This window comes from Gymnoscopelus microlampas (genome assembly GCF_963454915.1).
Source record: "Gymnoscopelus microlampas genome assembly, chromosome: 19".
In the NCBI taxonomy this organism is placed as follows: Eukaryota; Metazoa; Chordata; class Actinopteri; order Myctophiformes; family Myctophidae; genus Gymnoscopelus; species Gymnoscopelus microlampas.
Genome location: NC_139956.1, coordinates 97,023 through 113,928, shown reverse-complemented (window position 1 = coordinate 113,928; position 16,906 = coordinate 97,023). Strand labels below are relative to the sequence as shown.

Here is a 16,906-nt window from a genome sequence, read left to right as displayed (position 1 = left end):
TATGAGAGAGTCCATCATGAAAGTCCATGAACAACAAACTGAGAAATGAACATGGAGGCTCTTTGGGTTCAAACATAATCTTTTACAAAAGTTTAAAAAGTGTCCAGTGTTGATGATGGTCTGAGGACAAACATCTACTCTCTGTGTCACTTTATTTCACCATGTCACTGGTTGTCACTTTTGTAAGTAAAATACTATTCTTTGCATCCAAAGAGCCTTGATTTTCATTTTTCAGCGCACAAACAAAGCCTTTATGTTGTTTGTGTATTCATAGGCAGCAATGTATTTGTTGATTGATTGATTGATGTACTTTATTTAGTAAGACATGAGAACAACAGTACATGGAAGTACAAATTCACAATACAAGATCTACTAAACTGGAAGACTCATTAAGCACTGAGCTTGTTTAAGATGAGATCCCCATGCACACAAATCATGATGACATATAAGAGACAGACAGATATACACACTACTATACAGAATGTCATACAATGGACCCAACTAATGATTTAGGGGTTTATCTTTAATGTTGTCACTCAACAGTAAACAAACCAACATACAGTATAAGTGTTTACAGGGTATCTGTACCTTTATATTTAGATTACGTAAGAAAGATATTATGAAAATAGCTGATCTACAAGCTCACAACGCCTCACAGGCGTTGTGAGCTTGTAGATCAGCTATTTTCACAATGTTTATCTGTGGAACCGAGTCAAACTAAGTGTAATGCCTATAGTTACAAGTGCTTGTCAGGGTGGGGGGGTCTCCAGTTCATATATGATTATTTTATTTTGTGACCAGAGTTTTACACTCCTTTGAAAGGAGAGCCCTCAGTGAAGTGGGTCTGTTTTGACCAGAGCCTTTATCTCTCAAGATGAGTTTAACTTTATGTTCACTAACATGTGTCTGCATGGCATTATCTGTCTTATGTTTTATCATTATTATAAACAATGAACACAACAATATGTAGAATTATGATGTTTATGATCTAAACACATGTTTCTGCTGTTCTATAGACAGCCACCCAGTTGAATAAATCACAGATTGAGGCTTTAAGCTTTGATTCTATGAAATAGCCCTGCTTTATAGAACATTCTTCAGAACATAAACTTTAATCTGATCTAAATCACTGACATCACTTCAGTCACACTGACAACATGGTCCATTATATGTTGTTAGACTGCCATCTAGTGACCAAACCAGAGTCCTGCACGGGTCCAATTTTGAGAACCCGCGCCCGCCCCGCCCGTCAATAATCAGATCCGTAGACCGACCCGTCACCCGTGATTATTTCAAAATACGAACCAGACCCGCCCCGCCCGTTAAATAATAGACCCGTTGCCCGCCCGTTTACCCGTGAATACATGCAGTAAAATATAAATAGCCTACAGAGACAGTAACTCAATTTGAAAGCGCTTTATTTTGTACTTGCATTGCATTCTTTAACACAAGATAACAGCAGCCTTAAAACAATACTCTCAGCGGTAGCTACATTCAGTGGTCAGGGTCTGACTCTGCATCTGCAGCATGTCAAATAGCAGCGAATAACATGGAGGACATTTAAGTTGACTCACAAAAACACGTTGAACATCCAGTTCAACCTTCACATTAAAAGCATATCAAAAAAGGTAAACAACCACACGTGCGTACTGCTCCGCCAGTCCGTCTCCGTGCGTAAAAATAGAAACATACAATAATCAGAGTCAGTCAATTTACTTAGCAACCACAACACAAAGCCACTCCATTTTACACAACAATAATAGCTTACATTTTGACTGTAGCAGGAAATATATTGTCCAAAAGTCCAAACTGAATGTACAAAACATTAACATAGGCGCTGCGCTCCTCTCTTTTTCTTTTTTTTCCCTTTTTTTTTTACATAGGCGGATTAGGCGCTAGTACTCACTCAATCAATGACATTTATTCCTTGATCCTGAGGTTGCTATGCAGGAAAAGAATGTCGTCCACAGTCTCTGGGTTAAGCTGGGTTCTGCGTTCTGCGATCACAAATCCAGCGGTAGAGAAGTCTCTTTCACTGGCTGCGCTCGAGGCTGGGATGGAAAGTATATTCCGTGCCATCAGTGACAGGTTAGGAAACTCTGAAGCATGATCCTTCCACCAAGACAAGACATCGAAGGTGCCGTCTGTGTCCTTCGCTGTCTTGCGTTCGATGTAAGCTGAAACTTCGTCCACTGGCTGGACATCTTCATCAGTAGAATCCTCCACGTCTGCTAAATCGTCACGTTCTTGACGGGGTCTCTTCTCTAGCGGTGGGGCAGCAGCAGCGGCCTGAGGAGCGCCGGGCTGCTGGTCCAGGAGGCCTCCACATTTGTCCTTCACTTCTAGAGAGAGTATTAAAGAAAATAAAAGTTAGGATCAATGCTATTTTAAGAGGCTAAAAAAAAGAAAAGACAACAAGATGATCTAAACAACATTAAAAAGTTGCATTGAAAGCTGACTCGTTTAACGGCAGGAAACAATAGTTAAAATAATAATAATAATAATAATGATAATAAGTAACTTTATTATAGGCCTAATTATATATTTAGATTTACCTTGAACAAGACGTCGTACTTCACCATGAACAGCCACTACGTCAGACTGGTCAGGCAGCAGCTTCAGGCTTTTCAGTTTGGGATGCAGGAACACAGCCATCTTATGCAGGAGATGCGGTTCGAGTTTTTCGTTCAGGACTCTGAGGCTTTTTTTCTTCAGTGAACCCAGTGTCATGCTGTCAGTGGTAGCCGGTTGCAGGTGACTTTTTAGGCGCTCCAGCCACACAATGGTCAGGTGAAGTGTCGGGGTTTTAGAGGCCTCCAGCGCCTTGGTGGCATCCCTGAATCGAGACAGAAAGGCAACCATGTCACCCAGACTCTCCAGGCTCAGGTTATTCAGGCGGTTTAGTTCTCCTCGCTCCGCCAGAATAGCAGTAACTTCTTGGTACTGGCTGTGGATGGAATCCAGCATTGTGTGGAGGGAATTCCAGCGTGTCTCCACGGATGCTTTCAGTGTTTTTGGCAGGCGATTCTGGAGGGTGGTGTGCTTAAAATAAGTCACAAGGGACTTGGCAGAATCGATGAGAGCATTGACTTCATCATGAAAGAGGTCACCTTCAGCACGTTTTCCTATGGTGGTGTGTAGCACAGTGCTCAAGATGTGTGCTGCGCAACTAAGCCTAGTGACAGCACGCAGTGCTGCCACTATGTTTGAGCCTCTGTCAGTCACGTAGACCAGTTTGGGATAGAACTCATCCAGATTGTATTTGCGTAGTGCTGCTTGGATTGCTGGTTTCAGGTTATCTGCCGTTTTGCGCAATGCACTATCCCATTCAGCAGTGCAAAGCACACGCTCTATCAGATCCCATTTCTTGTTGATGTAATGTAAAGTGACCGCAAGATAGCCAACTTTTTTGTAGTCATCGGTCCACATGTCCAACGTGACAGCAGCGTTGCTTTGAGTCAGCTGCTTCCTCAGCTCCGGAATGAGTTTGTCCCTAACATCCTCTGCACATTTTGCGAGTCGCCGTGACACAGTGGTTGGATCAGGCAGAAGCTTCACGACGTCCACCCTCCCAGCCCGGGCCCCGATGTCAACCAAGCCTTGGGCTAGTGCACTGAATCCATCCCCACGAATAGTTTCGAACGACCTCACGTCCAAACACACAAATTCCACCGATAACTTGGTTATAGCGTCCTTGTCCTCTCGGTTTGGTGGTACCAGGCCTTCTTTGTTTTTGTGGAAGTATTTATCTATTGTCGAACCGCCTGGTTTCCCACAGTTTTCCAAGTGTTTTCTAAGTGAGGAAGTGCCCAGTTTGCGGCTTTCGTAGCTTAAAACTTTCTTGCACTTTTTGCAGACGGCACAGCCATTAATTAAGTTGTTCTCTTGGTCTTGAACCAAGCCAAACTTCTCCCAAACGTCCGACTTGGCCCTTGCCGAATTATTATCTACTATTCGGTATTCACCGCTCGTTATCTTTGATTTGATTTCATCCATGTCGCTTCTGTATGTGGGTGTGTGTCCGACGCTGTTTGTGTGTGTTTGTTGTGAGCGTGGTGGCCAGCTGGCGTCATGCTGCTCATGTTAAGTGGCGTTGTTTGGGCGGAAACCGGAAATACAGTGCTCTCTGATTTTCACAATAAAAGGTTACCCGCCCGCGTTTAGTTTTGTACCGCCCGTACCCGTACCCGTGATCTTATGAAAGTAACATTTTCACCCGTTTTCACCCGTCAAATGCGGGTACCCGTCGGGTATCCGCGGGTACCCGGCCCGTTGCAGGACTCTGGACCAAACACAGTAATGACCAAAGTATTTTATGCACATAGCACTAGACATGTAGAGAATGTAGACATGATATAATATACACTTTAATAGAGAATGTAGACATAATATAATATACACTTTAATAGAGAATGTAGACATAATATAATATACACCTTTAATGATATTAAAGTGTATATTATATAGAAATTAGATATTTACATTGTGTTCATATAGAGGAGAGACATTGTAATAGTGACAGAGCTGTCATTCAGGGTAACCAGACAGTCATTCAGTTTAATGTTAATATTTATATATGTCCTCTCTCTCTTCATCTCATGCAGGACGTTCCAGACCAGAGCCCTCTGTCCTCCACTGTCCTCCAGCACCGTCCTGTCTGCAGTGTGTACGTGTGAACCTATAGGATACCAGGTAAACATTTACATTACAGTCATTTATCAGAAGCTTTTATCCAAAGAGACTTACAATAAGTACATTCAACATACTGTAGGTAGTGAACTAAACTACTAATCACCAGAAGTCTGAAGTGCATTCTCTCTAAAACAACTAAGAGTATACCTAGCACTAAGGTAAAAGTGTAATATATCATCTTCCTACTGTCTTAAACAGATGAGACAAAATAGGAATATTAAATGAGCAAGAGATAAAACACATAAGTATATCAAATAAACTAGATCCAATAAAACAATAAAATCAGTGAAATGAAGATGTATAAACTCTGTAGCCACACAGTGGATTATAAACATGAGTGTGTTACTCTGGTCAGCTATAGACCTGTTTGTAACCTCAGCTTCATAGGCTGCTGGCAGAGTGCTGGACACCAGAGAACGGTGGTAAACCTTACCGTACCCATTTATACCCTTTTCCACAGATTGTGTCTGTAAAAGCCAAGTGGGTGAAACATTTTCTAATGGATTTGTGTGACCATGGGTGGCGCTGTTGTCTATATAGGCGTCAAGTTCACTGTCATGGGCAAGAGGTTTGACCCGGAAGGGCAAAGGTTTTTGACCTTAGGTTACTGCAGGTTACCGCTATTCAAACAGCCTGTGGCACAAATTAATTTATCTGATCAGTGTATGGAACCCCAAAAGATGCTGTTTGCACGGTGAAGTAAATACATATGAAGAAATGCCTGCATGGTATCATTAGAACACTGAGTCACAGCGAGCGGTTTGTTATCAGATCAAACATAGTGTCGGCGCATCAGCCAGGTCCAACCACAGGTTCATCTCCTCAGTAGCTCTGTATGAGACAGGAGCTCCTTTAATAGTATCCATAAAGTAACGCTAGTCCTCCCTGTGCTCAGATGTTTGACATTCTAGTGGTCAATAAACTTTAAGTGACGGGTTGAAACAAGCTTCTTTAGTTCTCTGCCATTTTCCCTCTGCGGCCGAAACGGGAGCAGTACTGACACCTGCTGGACGGAGGTTGACTGGACACAGGCTGAATAAAAAAGTGATTTAAACTCTTGTTTCAACACGTCTGCTTACATTCTATTAACCTCTAACATGTCAAACATCTGAGAGCAGGAAGAAAGACCTTTACCATTTTGATAGGATGTGTGTAAAAAGGTACAAATCTGTACTGTTGGTGGAGGGAGAGGTTCTGATAGGAGATAAGACAACCACAGACCACAGCACCAGTATCTACAGCACAGACAAGAGGGTTTATCAGTGTTAGAAACCCTTTTAGGTCTACTCACTGTATAGGGATGGATTGGTAACATAATGAAACACAGTTTGTATAACCGGATGTTGAGCAATGTTAAACAAAAAACAACAATGTTACAATTCATACAGTGCAAAAATACCATATAAATACAAGCAGCGATTAAAACATGCATAGCAGAACATAGTGTGGTAGAGACAATAGTTGTGATGTAACTGTTTAACTGTGTTCAAAGGCCAGGGAAAATAAGTAGTAGAAGTCTTTAATAGTGATTTATAAATGTCTATGGACTGAGAGGCTCTTATATTAAAAGAAAGGCTATTCCAGAGCCTCAGGGTGTCCACAGTGAAGGCTCGGTCGCCTCTAGACCTTTTGTTATTCGTGAGCTCAATTAGTAGCAACTGATCAGCTGACCTTAGGGGTCTGCCTACCTAACTACTCTAACCAACCAATGTTCAAACATACATAAGTGACAACCCCTCCTTACCTAGTGTGTTAACAAAGGTTCTGCCTACAGTACATGGTGTCTATGTATAGAGGCCTCTGTATTTCCTGTTCCAAGGCAGCAGCATATACAATACAAGAAGAAGAACAGATATATAATAAATACCTAAAGTTGCATGACATTCTCATGCATGTCTCTACTACTGTAATGTACTTAGTTCTGTCCTTCATAAGTAAAGCACTGACAGAGTCACACTACAACTTGTTCAGAGTTTTAACTAAAACCAAGATGAGAAAACATATCACTACAGGTTTAATATCTTTACACTGACTCCTGGTAACTTTTAGGATTGATTTTAAATGTGTTTTAATAGTTTTAAGGCACAATTGTTTATCACATTCATACCTTTTAGATCTCCTGTCCAAATATGTTACAAATCGTCCCCTCAGGTCATCATACTAACCTTCAAAAATGTATTATTAAAAACATGTTGAAGCATCTTTCTGCTTACATACAGTATAAGACAGGCAACCATCATAGATAGCTTTAAAAACAAGCTCAAAGACCCACTGTTTCACTCTTGTTTTTAGTTGATTCCATTGTATTTGTTGTTTTGTTCTTGCTATTTTCCTGTATTGTTTTAATTAGATCTTTGTCTCCTTTTGATTTGTTCTTCATCATGTTTTTAATCTGAATGTTTGTGTTGTTTAATGTTGTGTTCATGTTCTTTTGCTTAGATTTCTCTTTTGTTGTTGTTTTTATATATAAAGCCCTTTGTGCTGCATGTGATGTGATGAAAGGTGCTTCCTGTATACTAATAAAGTTTATTGTTATTATTATTATTTCCACAGACTAGTCAGGTGATGAGGATCCACCAGACATCACTGTAAAGCAGAGACAGCAGTGTTTTTAGAACCAGCAGCCTCTACAGACCTCTGCCACAGCAGATCAAGAAACAACCAACCGTACCCGTAGACGAGACAGCTAGACCACACCACTCCCAGGTCCTACAACACATGTCTCTGAGGTATACAACCTTATCAACTTGTCCAGTGGGGGGTCTGGACCCAACTAATGATTTAGGGGTTTATCTTTAATGTTCTCACTCAACAGTAAACAAACCAACATACAGTAGTGTTTGATTTTAAAATAGCTTTAATAGTTTTTAAGGCACTTCATTGTTCTAAGCCCCTTCATACCTTTTAGATTGCCTGTCCAAATATGTTCCAAACCGTCTCCTCAGGTCATCTAGTGCTGACCTCCTCAAGGTGTCAAACATGAAATATAAAAAATATGTTGAAGCAGCTTTCTGCTGTTATGGGCCAACGGCCTGGAACAAGCTCCCATAGACCAATTCTTTGTTTACAAACATTGAGACTGGACGCACATGTAATGAATTCCCAACAGATCCCCAAACCTGCTGTTTTGGGGTTCTGCTGGTTTCAGTTCATTCAACCTCCTCTGTGTGTAGGCTAGTGAGGTGCGCCCTAGCGAGACATATGTACTTCATCGCGCACCGAGAACAGCTGACATACAAGCTCACAACCGCGTCACGGATGCGACTGCTGTGAGCTTGGAGATCTGCTATTCTCGGCCGTTCTCTGCGTGGAAGACCTTCTGGTGTCATGATCACAGAGCGCTCCCTCCGTTCTTATGACAGACACTGGAGGAGGGGTTTGGAGGACAACTGCTTTGAGTTGTTATCATTATTTACACACAACAGAAACCAAGGATTATATATTTCAAGAGGCAGAGATCACAGTAACAATCCTAAGCATTCTTCCTCCATACTGGGAGAAAAACAGCATCTGAAAGTTTGATGGGAAGCATTTTTACACGTGAGGCTGTGACCACTTTAACATTACATCTTATGAGCGGTGGGGTTCTTTTGCTGCTGACCTGTGCACGCATACTGTTTCATATCAGTGTGACGTCGTCTGATAAGGCGTCTATTACATATAAGACAGACAACGACCACAGATAGCTTTAAAAACAAGTTCAAGACCCACTTTTTTACTCTTGCTTTTAGCTGATTACATTGTATTTGTTGTTTTGTTCCTGGTATTTTCCTGTATTGTTTTAACTCATTCAATGCCATGCTTATTTATGGCAGTTTGGCTCTGAGTGCCACAGGCAAAATTCATTGTAAAAAAAAAGTGCTTAGGAAGCGAGATACAGCCTTTTTAAGTTATAGGTTAAACAAGGAGTGGATGGAGCAGCACATCTTCAAATCATCATATTTTGGGTTCTGAACATGTTTTTTTTTCTTTTTTCCATGACGTCTTTGACGTCATGTGGCGCACGGGGCGTCAGGCCACGTGACGTCTTAGACGTCATGTGGCACAAAATGAGTTAATTTGATCTTTGCCTCCTTTTAATTTGTTCCTGATCATGTTTTTGGTCTGTTTTTGCTTGCATTTCTCTTTTGTCGTTTTTTTAAATATATAAAGCCCTTTGTGCTGCATGTGATGTCATGAAAGGTGCTTCCTGTATACAAATAAAGTTTATTATTATTTCCACAGACTAGTCAGGTGATGAGGATCCACCAGACATCAGTGTAAAGCAGAGACAGCAGAACTAGCAGCTGCTACAGACCTCTAACACACCACAGATCAACCAGATGAAGAAACAACCATCTAGACCCAGAGAGGAGAGACAGCTAGACCACACCGTGTCCACATCCTACAACACATGACTCTGAGGTATACAACCTTATCAACTTGTCCAGTGGGGGGTCTGGACCCAACTAATGATTTAGGGGTTTATCTTTAATGTTGTCACTCAACAGTAAACAAACCAACATACAGTATAAGTGTTTACAGGGTATCTGTATGTTTATATTTAGATTACGTAAGAAAGATATTGTGAAAATAGTAGATCTACAAGCTCACACTGCGAGGCGTTGTGAGCTTGTAGATATTTAACTCACAGGACCCATTTCAATTCGCTTACAAGCAGGGTCGTAGTACAGAGTATGCAGTTGTCACATTGGTTCACGTCATCTCTAAACATCTTGACAAACCAAAATCCTATGCTAGAGGACTTTTCCTAGATTTTTCTTCTGCTTTCAACACAATACAGCCGGACTTGCTCCTCACTAAAATGGTTCAGTTACACATTAATCCTTTTGTTATTCAGTTTTATCTTAAGTTCCTCACTGACAGAATTCAGTATGTAAAGGTAAACAAGACACTCTCCTCTCCCATCAGGACCAGAGTTGGTGCACCCCAAGGTTGCATTAGCTCTCCTGTATTGTTTACTCTTTACACGGCAGACTGTAACACCTGCGAGTCAAATCAGTTTCTTTTGAAATATTCAGATGACTCTACGCTAATAGCTCTGATGACTGACAGTGATGACCCGAAACAGTACCAGTGTAGCGTTGACCGGCTTGTGGAGTGGTGTGACAAAAATAATCTGATTATCAACACTAAGAAAACTGAGGAAATTATATTTGGTCCTGCTCCCGGTGATAAGACACCACCGGTGACAATCCATGGTTCAGCTATTGAACAGGTCCCATCTTACAAATATCTGGGGGTGATGATAGATGCCACCTTAGCATGGTCATCTCATATTGATTATATTTGTAAGAGGATACAGCAGCGTATGTACTCCCTACGCCGACTTAGATCGTTTGGTGCTAGCAGTCAGATCTTGTCTCTTTTCTATACGTCTGTTGTTCAAACTGTGATGTTGTACTGTAGCACGGCCTGGTTTAACAGCCTATCAATGGTATATAAGAACAAACTGTATAGCCAAATTAAGATCTGCGCTAAAATAGTTGGTAGGCCAGTCGAGGCTGTGTTACGTTCCTTTAAAGAGGCCCAGATCAATAGTATGCTTAGACTGGCAAAGAGCATCTCCTCTGACCCCTTACATGTTTTAAATGATGAATATCAACTGATGCCCTCCGGGAGGCGGTTTAGAGTCCCTAAATATAAGAAAAACAGGCTAAAGAACTCTTTTGTACATCAGTCTGTTCTGCTTTTAAACCAAAGTCGGTAAACCAAGAGGATTTGTTCTACTGTTCTTGTTTCTGTCTGCTTCTGTGATGTATGTCCTGTAATGTACTTTGTGTAATGTATTGTGTATGTCCTGCCTGTATCTTGAACGGTGACGTCATGGACACAAAGCAAATTTCGGTGAAAGCTGACAATAAAGTTGTATCGTATCGTATCGTATCGTAGATCTGCTATTTACCCAAATCACTACTCCCAAATACCCAAATCACTACTTTACATAACAGGTTTACAAGTGAGTGTGTAAATGTGTCCTCACTCCTCACATCTATAGGCTACACTATATATATATATATATATATATATATATATATATATATATATATATATATATATATATATATATATATATATATATATATATATATATAAAAATAAAAAAAGACACAGACCTCACCCCACACACCCCAAAGTGAAATGGATCTTTTTTTGGACCAGAGCCTTTATCTCTCAAGATGAGTTTAACTTTATGTTCACTAACATGTATTATCTGTCTTATCCTGGTCAATCACTAGCATTTACAACTTATTACAACTGAACACAGTCTGTGTCTCTAGAATATAATCTAATGAAACATCAGTATAATATTGATCCAGAGTTAATTAATAACAAAGTGATCATTGTGTAAGAGAGTCTCTTTACATCCTGTTCACTGGTAGAGATTAAACTATAATAAATATGTTGTTTGTTCATAAAGTCTTTAATCTATGATCAGTGAAACATTATGAAAGATCTGTTTACTAAACAATGAACACAATAATATGTAGAATTATTATGTTTATGTTTTATCATTAACTGTTCTATATACAGCCATCTAGTTGGAGAAATCACTTCAGTTAGACTGAGAACCTGGTCCATTATATGTTGTTAGACTGCCATCTAGTGACCAAACACAGTAATGACCTAAGTACTTTATGCACATTGAACTAGACATGTAGAGAATGTAGACATAATATAATGTACACTTTAATGATATTAAAGTGTATATTATATAGAGATGAGACATTTAAATTGTGTTCATATTGAGGAGAGACATTGTAATAGTGACAGAGCTGTCATTCAGGGTAACCAGACAGTCATTCAGTTTAATGTTAATATTTATATATGTCCTCTCTCTCTCCTCATCTCATGCAGGACGTTCCAGACCAGAGCCCTCCAGACCTTCAGGTTCTGTTACGTTGACAACACGTGTGGCTTCACCTTTCTTAAGTGTAAGACCCTTCATTTGTTGAGCATGGCACCTCAGACATGCAATGGCTTTGGCAGCTGCTCTTTCCCAACCAGAGAACTTTCTTAGGTCTAGTAATGTCCCTTCTTCCTTAGTGTTTGTGTTGTACACCTGTTCCTTTTCTTCTTTTGCCTCCGTGTTATACCCCTAGCCTGGCATTGTCCAGACTGATAACGTGTATTCACCCTCTCGTTCCTCCCCGGTATCAGTCTGGACTTCAGCCTATAGGGAGTGAGTATGAGAAATAAGAAAATGATCGGGCCAATCAGTGACTGCGTCTCAACTGCTGTCCGTACAACAGTGAAAAGCATCAAAATAATGTTCTGATTTCTCATACTCTCTCCCTATTGAATAGAACGTTTGTATAGACATGTCCTCAGAGACAGAACGTTTATATAGACATGTCCTCACAGACAGAACGAAGCGTCTCTTGTGCTCCTTGTTGTACGAGTGAAGGGACTGGAGTCTGTTTAGCGGGGCTGTTGTCGTCATAGTGTCAACAGGATATACCAGTCATGTATCTGGGCTTTCCTTTTGTCAGGTTGATGGTAAGCTGCCTCTGGCTGGAGACCGGCCGGGGAGATTCCCCACAAGGACTGACAGGTGAGACACAGGCCTCAGGCAGCCGCTTATTATCCAGAGAGCTTTGTTGATGCAGCATCAACCTTCTTTGATTGATTGATGTACTTTATTTAGTAAGACATGACAACAGTACATGGAAGTACAATTCACTATACAAGGTCTACTAAACTGGAAGACTCATTAAGCACTGAGCTTGTTTAAAATGAGTCCCCACACTACTGATGCGACGGTCAGGTTTTTCATACCCCGCCCTGCCCGCCCCGCCACGGAACCGAACCCGCCCCAACCCGCCCCGCAAAACAATATATAAATCAACGACTCGGCCCGCCCCGTGAGTGAGTGTGAGTGAACTGCGGCGTGACACCGTACATCACACATCAGTATAAACACATTAATATATGTTTTGTTTTTTACATCTCATTCACCCTGACAAGCACTTGCAATGTTGTAGTTGAGGCATTACATTTTGTTTGACTCGGTTCCCCACATAAATGTTGTGAAAATAGCAGATCTACAAGCTCACCATGCCTCACGTTGCAAGGCATTGTGAGCTTGTAGATCTGCTAAGTTCACAATTTTTACTTCTTATAGTATTTGATGATTTGGCCAATGTTTGATTGTTTTTTATAGTATAGTTTGTTAGATACTTTTGATTCCGTAATGGTCTTTTCCCCCTTTCATTTAGGTATTAAAAAGGTCTTAAACCTATCCCTCCCCTTGTGCACTACCAATAAAAAAACAATCGAGCCGATCCCTCCTCTCTTCCTCTACCAATCATATACTGATCCCTCATCCTCTAGTGGAGTACTGTGTGACCGTGACGTGAGTCTCTTGCAGTGGTGGAAGAAGTTCTCAGATGTTTTACTTAGGCAAAAGTAGCAATACCACAATATAGAAATACTAGTAGTAAAAGTTCTGTATTCAAAATTGTACTGTACAAAGTGCAAAAGTACAAATACTAAAATTTGAAAATAGACTATCTACAAGCTATTGTAGTTGAGCTTGTTATATAAGATATTGCTTAAGTGGTTAATGCATGTTTTGTAATAATCTAAATCTGCAAAATAACTAGTAACTAAACCTGTCAAATAATTGTAGTGGAGTGAAAAGAACAATATTTGCCTCTGAGATGTAATGTAGAGTAGAAGTATAAAACTAAAAAAATATATATAATGGAAATACTCAAGTAAAGTAAAGAATTGTACAGTAATTGAGTTTATGTACTTAGTTACTTTCCACCACTGGTCTCTGGTGTCGATTGACCCTTGGGTGACTTGAGTGTGTGTTGTTGTTGTACTGTTGGACATATTGTGTAATTCTCTTTGTAACCTCCTTGTGTTGGGAATTCCCTACGGTGTTGAATAGTCCCTCTGTGATCTCGGGACAGTGATTTCGTCACATTGTCGTCGTCCCCCCCCACCCTCCCCGGCACTGTGATTGATATGGATTCCTCCCTGATTGATCACTGTGATCAGCCCCTCCTGTTATGGTGATTGATTGTTGTCGTGTGATCGCCCCGATCGTTGTGGGATTTCCATGTTTTAGCGGTTTAGCCCATAGATTTTTTTAACCCTGTGAGGGCTCTCAAGAAGAACCGAGTGTCTTTGACACTTTTAATTCAGCTGATTAAGTATTCCTTATGAATGCCACGCAGGGTTAAAAAAGAATGCCAACATGGATCAGAAGATTGTTTGGACTGTTGATTTAACTCTGACCCTACTAAAAAACCCTGACTGTTAATTTAACTCTGACCCTACACTATAAAACCCTGAGCTTTCATTTAACTCTGAGAGTTTACAAACAGGTTACAGAGTTTACAAATGTAACATGTGACATAATGTCAACTCTCAGAGTTAAATGAACACTGAGGATGTAGGGCTTCTTGTTGCGTAGCACAAGACAAATGTCTTAAACTTCTTGCACGCACATTCTATCGTGTCCTCCTCTTCGTCCTGTCTGCATCCTTTGCTTTGTTTGTGTTCCGTCTCCCGTATCTGTTAATTAATTTATCTGCCCCATATTAATGCACCTTTTTTAATTTTGCTTTGCTTTCACGCATTTAGAAATGTAGACATTTATCTGTGTTCAAATGCTGTTTTTTCCATGTCATTTTCAGTAGTGTAGTAAAATTGACAGACGGCATCGTAACTGTTACGGTTAAATTCATACTGTTTGCATTTTCACAAAATTCATCTCACTGCCAAGACAGTGGCTGATTGGCGTGCTGTTAAAGGAAAACTTTGCTGACTTTATGGGTGCAACAGTTATTCTGATTGATCAATTTAATCGATTATACAATACATAATCGATTTGAATGAAATAATTAATTTATATGAAAAAATAAATACAGCAGCAAAAATGGACTGTGAAGTTCGATAAGGCTGCAATACTTAATCGCTTTCAACCTGGCGTCCCTGTGGTGAACATTTCATTATAGGCAAAATTAGCAGATTTACAAGCTTGTAGATCTGCTATATCTGCTCTTTTTGCACCACACCGCTGTATCAGGACGAAGTATAAAATAGAGCATAAATGGTTAACCAGACTAATAGATTTAATCGATATATATTTGTTTTAATCACGTCAATAATCGATAATTGCAGCCCTAGCTGATTTTCAACCTAAATCCCAATGTTCTGATGCGAAGACATCAATAATATATTTTAGCAAAAAGTGTCTTTTGTGTATATCTCTGTGAAATGATGACGTGAAATTTCATGATATCATGTAATTATATCGAGTGTACCTTCCGTATGCTCGATATCGTGAAACAACACTATGTTATTGATCCTCACATCAGAAAAATGTAGCTTAGGTTGAAAACCTGTGGTTTTCCTTTAACACTGACAAGAGTTGGACTGCTCTCGTCATATGTGTATTCTATTGTGTTCTGTCTCTCTGTTCTCCCTTTAAACTGCATGTCTCCCTCCTCAAACCCTCCCACTGTGTCTCCTGTCCTCTTTTATTTTGTGTTTACGTTTGTCCCTTTCTGACGTTCACTGGCTCCAGCTTAAATTATCCAGGAATCGGTTTCACGAAAGCTGAGTTAGCTCGGCAGATTAATTTAGCCAGTAAACCTGGATATGTTTATCCATGATCCGGTTTCACGAAAGAAAATTGATGCAATCCTGCCTTAGTTACTATGGCAATTTAGCTGTGAAGTTAGCCTGGTCCGGACCAGGCTAACAGCCAAGCTTTATTAATCCAGTGCCTTGTTCTTCAAGTTTTGTGAAATAGCTGTTAGTCCAATGACTCCAATCGTAAACCAATGAGTTTTTCCACACTTATTCAATTCTCATTCAATTATTAAATTCGAAAATCGAAGATCTACTGTACAAGCCCGATTTTTTTTTGTCTTATGGCAGCCGGGGGTCCCCGGCCCCCCGTGGACCCCCGCCTCCGTGGACCCCCGGACCCCCGTAGACCCGTGGCCCCCCATGGATCTCCGGACCCCCGTGGACCCCCGGGCCCCCGTGTACCCCCGGACCCCTGTAGACCCGCGGCCCCCCATGGATCTCCGGACCCCCATGGACCCCGGACCCCCGTGGACCCCCGCCCCCCTGGACCCCCGGACCCCCGTGTACCCCGGACCTCTGTCGGGGGTCAACGGGGGTCCGGGAGTATACGGGGGGCGGGTACTCCCGGACCCCCATTGACCCCCGACCCCCCGTTGACCCCCGGCCGCCAAAAGGCAAGCTTTTCACTTGTAGATCTTCGATTTTAGAAATGATAAAATAAGTGTTTATAATCCAACATTCACTTAAACTCCTCATGTTTAAGCCTAACTGAATTATATATTTATGGACTTGTATATAAATTAATTGCATATTTTTGGACAACTTGTGCATTTCATTTGTCGGCAATACTTTGCGATGCTTTCTCCCTGGATCTATTTATCGTGTTTCCTTTCTTGCTTAGCCTATTATACATTTTACTTCCTTGTAGGATTCCATGAGCTGCTGCAGTGCTGCTGTTCAGCCACAGAGAAGAACGCTGCTCTGGTTCACAATGCGACGCATTGGGAACTTGTAGATCGGCTATTTTTGAATACACAAATCTGATCTGATTCACTTGCAAATAACAGTGTGAACAGTCAGTCCTAAAGATTAGATTTGAGAAACAAATCAACAAAGGCCTTACTTTATTGTCAGGCCTGCCTCCATTCCCCCTGAGCTGCCACAACAAATAGCATCTTTAACCCTTAACACATAGCCTGTTAAACAGTTACTGATTTAACCACTTGAACCCCAGCGTCCATATTCTAAGGGGAAACATTAGCCAAAATAGTAGATCTTCAAGCTCACAATGCGTCACGTTCACAACACATTGTGAACTTGTAGATATGCTATTTGTGGCAAAGAGATATGGAGTGGACGCTAACTCTATATAACAATAAGCCACCTCCCGACCTACTTATTGATAATGTATAAGGTCAAGTATCACACAGCTTCATAATTAAAGGTCACTCACAGACTTTTTATTTTGGCCAGGATCTTGTTTCATAATAATTCTCATAGTTGTAATACATTATAACAATTATACAATGCATTCTCACTGCTCATTAATCCTAAATAATGAAGGCAAAACCTATAAATAATGGTGATAGATCATACGTTTGTTTGATGTCATTTATTAACTCAGATTGATCCTTTGAAAAAAGCATTTGTTTCCGTTTAACTA

General features: G+C 40.7%; 1 long non-coding RNA gene across 1 annotated transcript; it reads left to right on the top strand.

Moving 5' to 3' along the window:
• Positions 1 to 4,634: 4,634 nt before the first annotated feature.
• On the top strand, positions 4,635 to 12,247 carry LOC311035004. Its single transcript, XR_014599666.1, has 5 exons — positions 4,635 to 4,692; positions 7,246 to 7,421; positions 8,917 to 9,096; positions 11,551 to 11,627; positions 12,186 to 12,247. It is a non-coding gene; the product is annotated as an uncharacterized lncRNA (long non-coding RNA).
• The last annotated feature ends 4,659 nt before the right edge of the window (positions 12,248 to 16,906 follow it).